Genomic DNA, 8858 nt, shown 5'->3' on the forward strand with positions numbered 1-8858 from the left:
GTCAGACGTTCCACTGACTGGCCCACCCAGGCACCATGTGGTTTTTAGTATGTTAACAATGCTGTGGGATCATCACAATGATCTCATTCCAAAATACTTCTATCATCCCCAAAAGCAGCTCACGTTACGATGTCCTCCTCCCTCCATCCTTGGGCAAATACTGATCTACTCCAGGTCTCACTCCATGTCTCCATAGATCTGCCAACTCTGAATACTCTGTATACGTGGACTCATCCAGTATGTGGCCGTTTGTGTCTGACTTCTTTCACTTGGCATGATGCCCCCAAGATTCAGCCACACTGTAGTAGGGTCACTGCTCTACTGGCTGAATGATCCCTCCTGCTGTGTGGATGGCCAACCCGTTCCATCCATGTGTCGCTGGCGGGTTGGGTTGTTCTCACCATTTGGCTGCTGTGGGCAACGCCGCTTGGACGCCAGTACACCTGGTTCTGTGTGCATGCCTGTTCCCTAGGAGTGAGGTCACTGGTCACACAAGCCCACAATGCTGCAGCGTCTGAGGATTTCTCCACGTTTGCTCACTGGTCTTTCACCCTTCTCTGTGCTCACAGGCCATTTGTATGTCCTCTTTGGAGAAATGTCTATCCAGATCCTTTGCCCGTTGTCGCTTGGGCTGCCTTCCTACCGACGTGAGTGTTCTTTACATACTCTAGATAGAAGTCTCTTACGTATAAACTGGAGATAGCTTCCTCTATTCTGCGGGTTGTTTTCATTTTGTTGATAGTATCTTTTGACACAAAGTTTTAAATTTTGATGAAATCCTATTTTACCTATATTTTCTTTTGTCATTGATGGTGTCATATTTAGGAAACCATCACCTAATCCAAGGTTATGTCCCAGGTCATTTCTAAGCAAAGCAGCTATGGCCCCGGTTCAAAATGAACAGGACCACAAATAACACCCCATGCTTGGGGTCTGGCCTTCTGAGCTCTTTCTGCTTGTCCCAGAGACAAAGTCCAACCCCAGATCCCAGGCGTTTACAGAAGTTGTCTGGAACCAACATCATGTGAGAATGAACAAACCAACTGTGCCCTGTGTAAGGTCCTAATTGAAGGAATTAAGAACCACTGAGGTCCGCTATCAGTTTCCAGACTCACGTGAGTGTGATATATGCCAGGAAATGCACTGCTCTGGAATGCTGGAAAAGTCGACCATGGAGGACAATTCAGGACACAGACCAGACAACGGCAATGGTCCCTGCCTGGAAAGTGACCCCACCCTGGCAGACACCCCCCAGCAAAGGGAGAGACAGCGGGGTGCCTGGTGGCTCGGTCAGTAGAGTGTCTGCCTTCGGCTCAGGTCGTGATCCTGGGGTCTGGGGATTGAGTCCCACATGGGTCTCCCTGCTCAGCAGGGAGCCTGCTTCTCCCTCTGCCCCTCTCCCTGCTCTTGCTCTCTCTCTCTCTCAAATAAACAAATAAATAAACAAGCAAATAAATAAATTCTTTAAAAATAAAGTAAAAACCAATTTTTTTTTTTCCTGCTAAAAGTTTCCTCAAACAACAGATCTTTCTGGAAACCATCTCAAAGTCAGCTCTAACGTGCTTTACCATGTCTAAGTTTTGGGGGCTCTTGGATGTTCACAGCCTGTAGGGAGGGGAGCGGGGCTCCTGTCCTGGGCAGCCCTTGACTCTCTCTGCCAGTTTCAGGGTTCCGCTTACTGATGCAACCACTGAGGTTGGTGACACATGCACCACTGAGCCTAGTGTTCATGTGGCTTGAGGACGGAGGGAGAAGCCAGGCTGCAATACAGCCCCGCCAGCTGAGGGCGGCCTTCTGTTCTTCCAGAGCCACTGCTCACGTCATCAGGGGTCCTGAGCATCAACCAAGGGGCTGCAGACACATGTCTGATGACATTCACTGCCTCAACTGTCCTCAGACCCCCTGTGGCTGCTTGCTTGGTGCCAGGGCCCAGCCCTTGAGCCCGGCACACGAGAAGCAGGCTTGCGGGCCAGCCAGGCACTTCCGGGGACCTTCCTGAGCCCATACCAGGCCATGCGGGATGAGAATGCTGCTTGCTGGAGCTGGGCCCGGACGAGCTTCCCAGCCATTTCCTCCTGGGTCCTGCCCACCTTGAGGGCCTCCTCCATGGGGGTGAGGTGGGGTGGGTGGGGACGACACTGACCCAGAGCCAGCAGCACCCCGGACAACACGCGGAGGAAGACCTCACGGCACTGCTCCTCTGCTAAGGTCAAGACGGCCCTGCAAACCCTGTGCTTGTCCCCATATGGTCATTCATTTAAACAACAGGCAGAAAGAAGGGCAACCCCAGTGCTGGGAGCAGGACGGATCTGGGGTTAAGAAGAAGGAAAACGCCCTGTCATCTTGCCTCCCCACAGTCTGTGGTCCTGTCCTCCCCCCATGGTCTGTGGTCCTGCCCCCCCAACAGTCCATGGTCCTACCCTCCCCATGGTCTGTGGACCTGCCCCCACAGTCTGCCCAGGACAGACCCCTCCTAACTAAGGCTTCGAGGGCACCCTGAGGCACCCTGAGGGAAGGGACGTGCCTCCGTTTCACCGTTTGACACCAAAACCCCAGTGTGTACCTGGAAGGGAATGCTAAGCATCACAGCCAGCACAGCTGTGAGCCACTGTCCAGCTGACTCCCGTGATCCCACTGCCCGCCAGCACCAATGACCTGCTGTGTTGTTGTTCTGGTCAGAGGACAGGCAATCCCAACAGGCTTCCTGGAGGAGGTGCTTTGGAAGGGTTGGTTTGGGATCTACACTGATGGTCTATGGGGAAGAACAGCCAAGGATGTGGAGAGGACATGAGGAGCCACAGTCATGATGAAGACAAGAGGTTGGGGGAGGTCAGGAGGGATGTGGGGCCTAGGGGTCCCTTCTTAACACTGATGGAGTCACGTCTAACCTGGAAAAAGTCATAACCGAGAAAAGTATGGGCACCAGGAGGGGGGAGTGGCCGCAGACACAGGAGGAGCAGCATGCAGGGCAAGCACCCAGCAGACAAGCAGTCTGCATGAATACTCCACGTTCTCCCTAACGTCTGTGGCTGGAAAATCCAACATTCCCGAAGCCGCACACCCAGTGTGTTGTCTGAATGTAGAAAATGGGAGAAGCTCCCAGAACCAGTTGTCCTTATGAAGCATATTTCCTACTCCCATCAAAACCTAAGCCAAACATGCCCCAAAGCCCTGAACCACAGAAGCAGCTTTCACTGCCTGTAACTCGGCTGGGGACAAGGGCCAGATCCGTGGCTGGGGCGGCAGGAAACACGGGAAGAAGTAAGAGCACAGGCCAGCATCCAGCTTCTCCTGCTGCCTCTGGCAGCGAGGCCCAGAGCAGCTCCACGCGGCGGGAACGAGTGTTGACAGGTGTCAGATGCAGGCTGCGGGCGGGACATCCTGTCAGCAGGCCGCCCCAGCCCTGGAAACTTTCGCAGGAAACAGGCTTAGGGTAGATCCCGGCCCAGGGAAATGGCGTGTCTCGCCACAGATGCTCAATGGTGGCTTTGTGTCTGGTTTTCCCAGAAAATGCTGAGATTTGCCATTAAAAACTGCACAAGCACCCAGAACAGTGTGTGAGCGACGTGGGGCAGGTGTGAGTGAGGAGGCTTCTAGGGCTCTGTGTGCTCTGACAGCTGCTGTCCCTGCGGGCAAAGCCCAGCCCCGAGCTCAGGGGCCGGCCAGTCAGGGTGCTGGTGCCCCTCCCTCGGGGCTCTGGGGTTTCTGTGGCACCTCGGGCTATACTCAGGTGGGAAGACATCTCTGGGCCTCCTTTCCCTGGGGAGCCCGAGCCTGCCTGCTGACTCTTCGTCTGTCCCCCCCGCCCCCCATTAGCCTGTGGCCCAGCTCTCCTCCCGGCTCCGCATCAGCTCCACTCCGGGACGGTGGGCACCCGTGGCTTCCGCACCACCATCTGGTCACGCCCTTCTGGAAGACCAGAGGTCTTTGTCCACAGGGCACTGGCGGCAGAGAGCAGTCACTCCTGCAGAGGGGTCTGTGGGGAGACACGGTGGCCGGCGTCCCACACGGCTCAACAGGGACACAAGGGGAGGGGCCTGTTTCCTGGGCCTTCGACACCTTCCCGGAGCCGAACCTATAACCACTGACCCTGGGCAGCGTTGTCTCTCCTGTCCTTGGTCCCCTCCACTCCTGAGTCCTCAGTGGCCTTTGGGATTTGTAGCAGCGGCCCCTCCTGCTGGGAAGCAGTGAAGAGCCAGGAGGAGAAGGAAGAACCCACATGGCCCGACTGTGCCTTAAGAACGTGCAGAGTCAAGGGAAACAACCGCCTGCTTTCCTACGTTCTTTGCAGAAGCCACGGCGGGGGGGGGGGGGGGGGGGGGGGGGGGCTGGTCACAAAGCCCCAACTGGAAGGCGCCATTCCTGCCTCAAGCGCATGTAGGAGACTTTCTCACCAAACCTCGAGGCACCCGGCCCGAGCCTCCACAAGGGAGGGCCTGGAAAGATGATGGCAGACGCGCCGTAACTGCACCAGGCCGAGCCTGGGAGCTGACATCACTCAGGTGTGTGTCGGCGGAGCAGCTGGCGGGCAGGATGACCTCACCTGCACAAGCCCCGAGCTGCAGCCACATGCCCCTGCCCGCCCACCCAGCACAGGGCAAGATGCTGTTCCTTGCCAGGGTCTGGTCCTACCATCAGCAGACCAGAGCCCCCAGGGCCCCCAATGCTGCTACGTGCCCCCCAGCCCGTCCCCACCACTCGCAGAGGCCGCGCTCGCTCTGCAGTGTACCCGGCCTCTGTGCCTGAGTCCTCCCAGCAGCGCCTACGGCCGAGGGGGAAGAGCCTGCCCATGGCGCGAGTGGAGGTGGCATGGGCGGTAGAATGGCGGCAGATGAGTGCAGACACCCCAGGGGCTTCAGGTTCAGCTACTGCCCCAGCCCCTTGGCCCCTAAGGCTGCACTGGCCCCTGGATCAGCGAGCTCAGGGAAAAGAGCAAAGCCAGGGGTCAGCTCAAGCATTGAACGGCTGCCCCCAAAGCCCGGTGTGGCCACCATGAGGAGTCCCCGGGGAGGAGTCTGCCTGGCCCAGACGCTTCCCGTCAGAGTGTGGTTCCACAGCACTCCTGCAGATGCTCGGTCACTTGGGGTCAGGAACGCAGGTGTCCTGGTCCGACACCGAGAGGCTGCAGTGGATGCCCTGCCCTGGGCTCACAAGCTGGGACACGAACAGCAGCAGTGACGGGTGGGGCCTGGCTGGCCCTCTCCTCATGGACAGAGCAGAGGTCGAGCAGGGTGCCTGCCCCAACTCCGCCAGGGACAGAAGTTGTGCCGAGAGAAAGGAGAGTCACGTGTCCAGCGTGAGGGACACGAAGGCCCCGCCTGGTGGCCCCGCCTCTGGGCTCTGAAGTTGCTCAGCTCCAGGAGACCCACGGGCTTATGGCTCCAGGCAGGCAGCTCCTGGCAGGCAGTGGACGCGGCAGCAGGTGACAGTGCCATGCTCAGCACTCTGCCTGCAGGGGTGGGGTCCTTGCTGCCCTGGGTTCCCTGGGAGGGCACAGAGGCAGGGACCCCGCACCTCAGGCTGTGCCCTGGCCCCCCTGGTGGGGCTGTGCTCATGGAAACATGGACGTCAGGCCCTGCTGGGGCCAGGCTCTGGAGGGCCAGCACTCAGGCCCTGACTCCCCTCACACTCCCTGGGACGTCGACCTACAGTGAAGCTGGGAAGCACCCCAGGGGCTGGGGCCCACATCTGCCCCTGGAAGTTTCCAGAAGGACCACCTCATTCCCAAACCAACTTGTCTCTATCACGCTGCACGACGGGGACTCTTGATCTCCATGAGAAGCAAGACTGGTCTAGCTCTGGCCTTTCCTGGGGAAGCAGGACCCTCAGCCTGCAAGCCCGCTCCTTCCTCGTCACAGCACAGAAAACCCGCAGGGAGCCACTGTGACCCACCTCAGAGGTTCCCAACCCCAGGGACACGCAGTGACAATGGGCGCCCCACAACATAGAGGCTGGTTTCTGGGGGCCTTGTCAGGCTTGGAAGGGGCTGTGGGCCATACAGGGAACAGGCCCAGGTCACAGGCTGGGAGCCGGGGGGGGCAGGTGCCTGGGGCTGGCTGGTGGCCTGTTCCACTTGACTGTCCTCATCCCAGGCAGGATGTCCCTGGATGGGGGAGCCTGGGCCGGGGCCACCATCACACGGCTGACCTGTGGGTAGAGCCGGGGTCTGGTGGACCTGGACGCGGTCTGCAGAGGATGAACTGGCTCTGGCAGATGATGCGTGTGGCTGTCCTCCGCTCTGGCCGGGACTCGGGGAACCTGCTGCACAGGGCAGCATGCATGGGCATTGGGACACCCTTCGGCCTGGGCCCCTGTGAGGATGCAGCCCCAGCGGCTGGGCTCTGCTGGGGGACCTGGGGTGCATGCTGAGCCTCCTGTGGAGGTTCCTCCCCTCTCATCCTGCATCCTCCCTGGGGGTCTGACCAGGGCCCTGGCCCAGGGGGCTGGGGCAGGAAGCTGGGCCATTCCCCCGGTCCTAGTGGGGCCCCTTCTGCTGCTGGCCCTCCTGCCAGGGTCTGGTCTCACCCTGCCGTCTGCAGAGCAAATGTGGAAAGCAGGCCCCGGGGAAGCAAGCTGGGCCAGCCGATGGAACCCGTGCTCCCACAAGACCCTGGGACGGTATGCACATGGCAGGGGGGTGGGCAGTTTCGTGGAGGCCAGAGCCTTCACACCTGTGTTCACCTCCCCTGTCCTCCCTGCCACGGAAACCGAGGCCAGGGTCTGCAGCTGCTGGGCTGGTCACCCAATGCACTCCGGGCCCCTCTGCATCCAGCATATGACCCTGCACCGTGGTGTCCCTGTCCCAACATGGCTGGGCCGCTAGGGAAGCCTCTGCCGGGGGCTCAGAAATGGCAGCCCTGCTTTTGCACTCACACCAAGTAAGCGGTGATGGGGCTGTGTCTGACTCTTGGCTCTTGGCTGCGCTTAGGGAACTGTTAGCTTCCGCTGATCACAGACACATTTATTTGTCTTTTTTAAAAGACTTTATGTATTTATTTGAGAAAGAGAGTGAGTGAGCACAAGCAGAGGGAGGGGCAGAGGGAGAGGCAGATGCCCCGCCACACAGGAGCCCCATGCAGGGCTCGACCCAGGACCACGGGGTCAGGACCTGAGCCGACACTTCGCAGCCTGGCCACCCAGCATCCCCATATTTGTTAATGGCTGAGAACGACCTGGACACATGTACGCACCTTAGCTTTAAACTTATTTCTGTCAATATCTGAAAATATGCATTAAAGTTAATTCACACTTTAAGGTAATAATGTTTTTGGCCAATGTGTTCTGATGACACGTACAAACTGGGCAAGGACAGCTTCCACCGGGCAAGGTGGGTACCCTCTGACTCTGCATCACCTGGACGTCACCCGGAGGTGTAGGCAGCCTTGCTCTATCCGCATTAGCCAGAAGTGCCAAACAGTTGAAGCAACATGCCGGCTACAGAAACCCCTCCGCAGCGTGTGGGTGCACAGGGCTACCGCCTGTGCAGGGGGAGCATGGAGGGGATGCACCAAGTCCTCCAGGGGGATGGGCCTGTCCCCTGTGCCCTCCTGCATGGTCACTGTTAGAAGATGGCATCTACAGGAAAATGAGGCAGACAGGAGAGCCATGGTGGGGCCGGGGGCAGGTAGGACTCAGAGCCTCGGTGTCTGCGGGAAGCTGGCCACAAAGAAGCCTGGTGCAGAAAGATTCGCTGGCCTGCCCATGGCTCCTGTAGAAACTACGACTAAAGTGACCCAAGAACACGAGCGGCAGCATCTGTCAGACAATCCTCCATGGCCCCGAGGACCAGGCTGAGGGCGACCCTGGATCCTTCGTCTCCATCCCTGCCCAACGAACAGCAAGGAGGAACCCGCATCCTTCTGGCTTCAGCTCCCTGCCAGTCCCCACGCCGCAAAAGCTGAATTTAGTAAACCAGTCACAGTGCTTTTTCTAGATCAAAACCAGCTTCGATGACTTCTTACACAACTTTTAAGTAAAAAAGAATGAAAAATACAAAAAAGAGAGAAAAATCTGTAAATCAAGCTGTGGAATGAAGTTAAAATTCTCCAAATCAGGAAATGAACTGACATGTTGTCGTGTGAGCTGAGCCCACAGATGAGGAAACCACACACAGACTAGGACAGACTCTAGGGACGTGTGTCCTCAAATGTTAATGCTGCAGAAACAGCTTTAATTGCTAAATATGTTGGGGCAGCCCCGGTGGCCCAGTAGTTTGGTGCCTCCTTTAGTCCGGGTGTGTGTGATCCTGGAGACCCGGGATCGAGTCCCACGTTGGGCTCCCTGCATGGAGCCTGCTTCTCCCTCTGCCTGTGTCTCTGCCTCTCTCTCTTTCTCTCTCTGTCATGAATAAATAAATAAAATTAAAAAATAGGATTTAAAAAAATTGCTAAATATGTTGGTGCTTATAGGTCTGTCTTCCTGAGTCCTTTTTATATTCAAACAAGATGAATTTAAGAACCTGTCCCCAGAAAAAAAAAAAAAAAGAACCTGTCCCCAGATGCATTTAACCCCTGAGTAAGAAAGCAACACTAAGGTCTTTAACCCTACGAACCCACAGCACACCTCACACTTAACTGTGGATGCTCCAGGTTGGAGCAGGACAAGGACACTGCCTTGGATGTTCCAACAAAACAGCGAGCCGAGAAACAGACAGAAGATGCATCCAGGTGGGAACACGAGATGTAAACATGACCCCCGAGTGGAACTGCAGGGCCGCGTGGGAAGTATGTTCACCCTCTTGAGGAACTGCCGAAATGAAGGAACTGGATGGACTATGGCCATCCGGATGCGGAGCGGTACCGGGCTCAGAAAGGGACACAGCACTGACACTGCAGTGCGGCTACCTGCGAGGAGCGCAG

At 57.3% G+C, this 8858-nt stretch overlaps 1 protein-coding gene across 1 annotated transcript in view; it reads right to left on the minus strand.

The window, feature by feature from the left end:
• The window catches only part of PARD6G (par-6 family cell polarity regulator gamma), a 94384-nt gene that overhangs the window by 42056 nt on the left and 43470 nt on the right, over positions 1-8858 (minus strand). The gene's annotated exons all lie outside the window — the stretch shown is intronic.

Source organism: Vulpes vulpes, chromosome 5 (genome assembly GCF_048418805.1).
Source record: "Vulpes vulpes isolate BD-2025 chromosome 5, VulVul3, whole genome shotgun sequence".
In the NCBI taxonomy this organism is placed as follows: Eukaryota; Metazoa; Chordata; class Mammalia; order Carnivora; family Canidae; genus Vulpes; species Vulpes vulpes.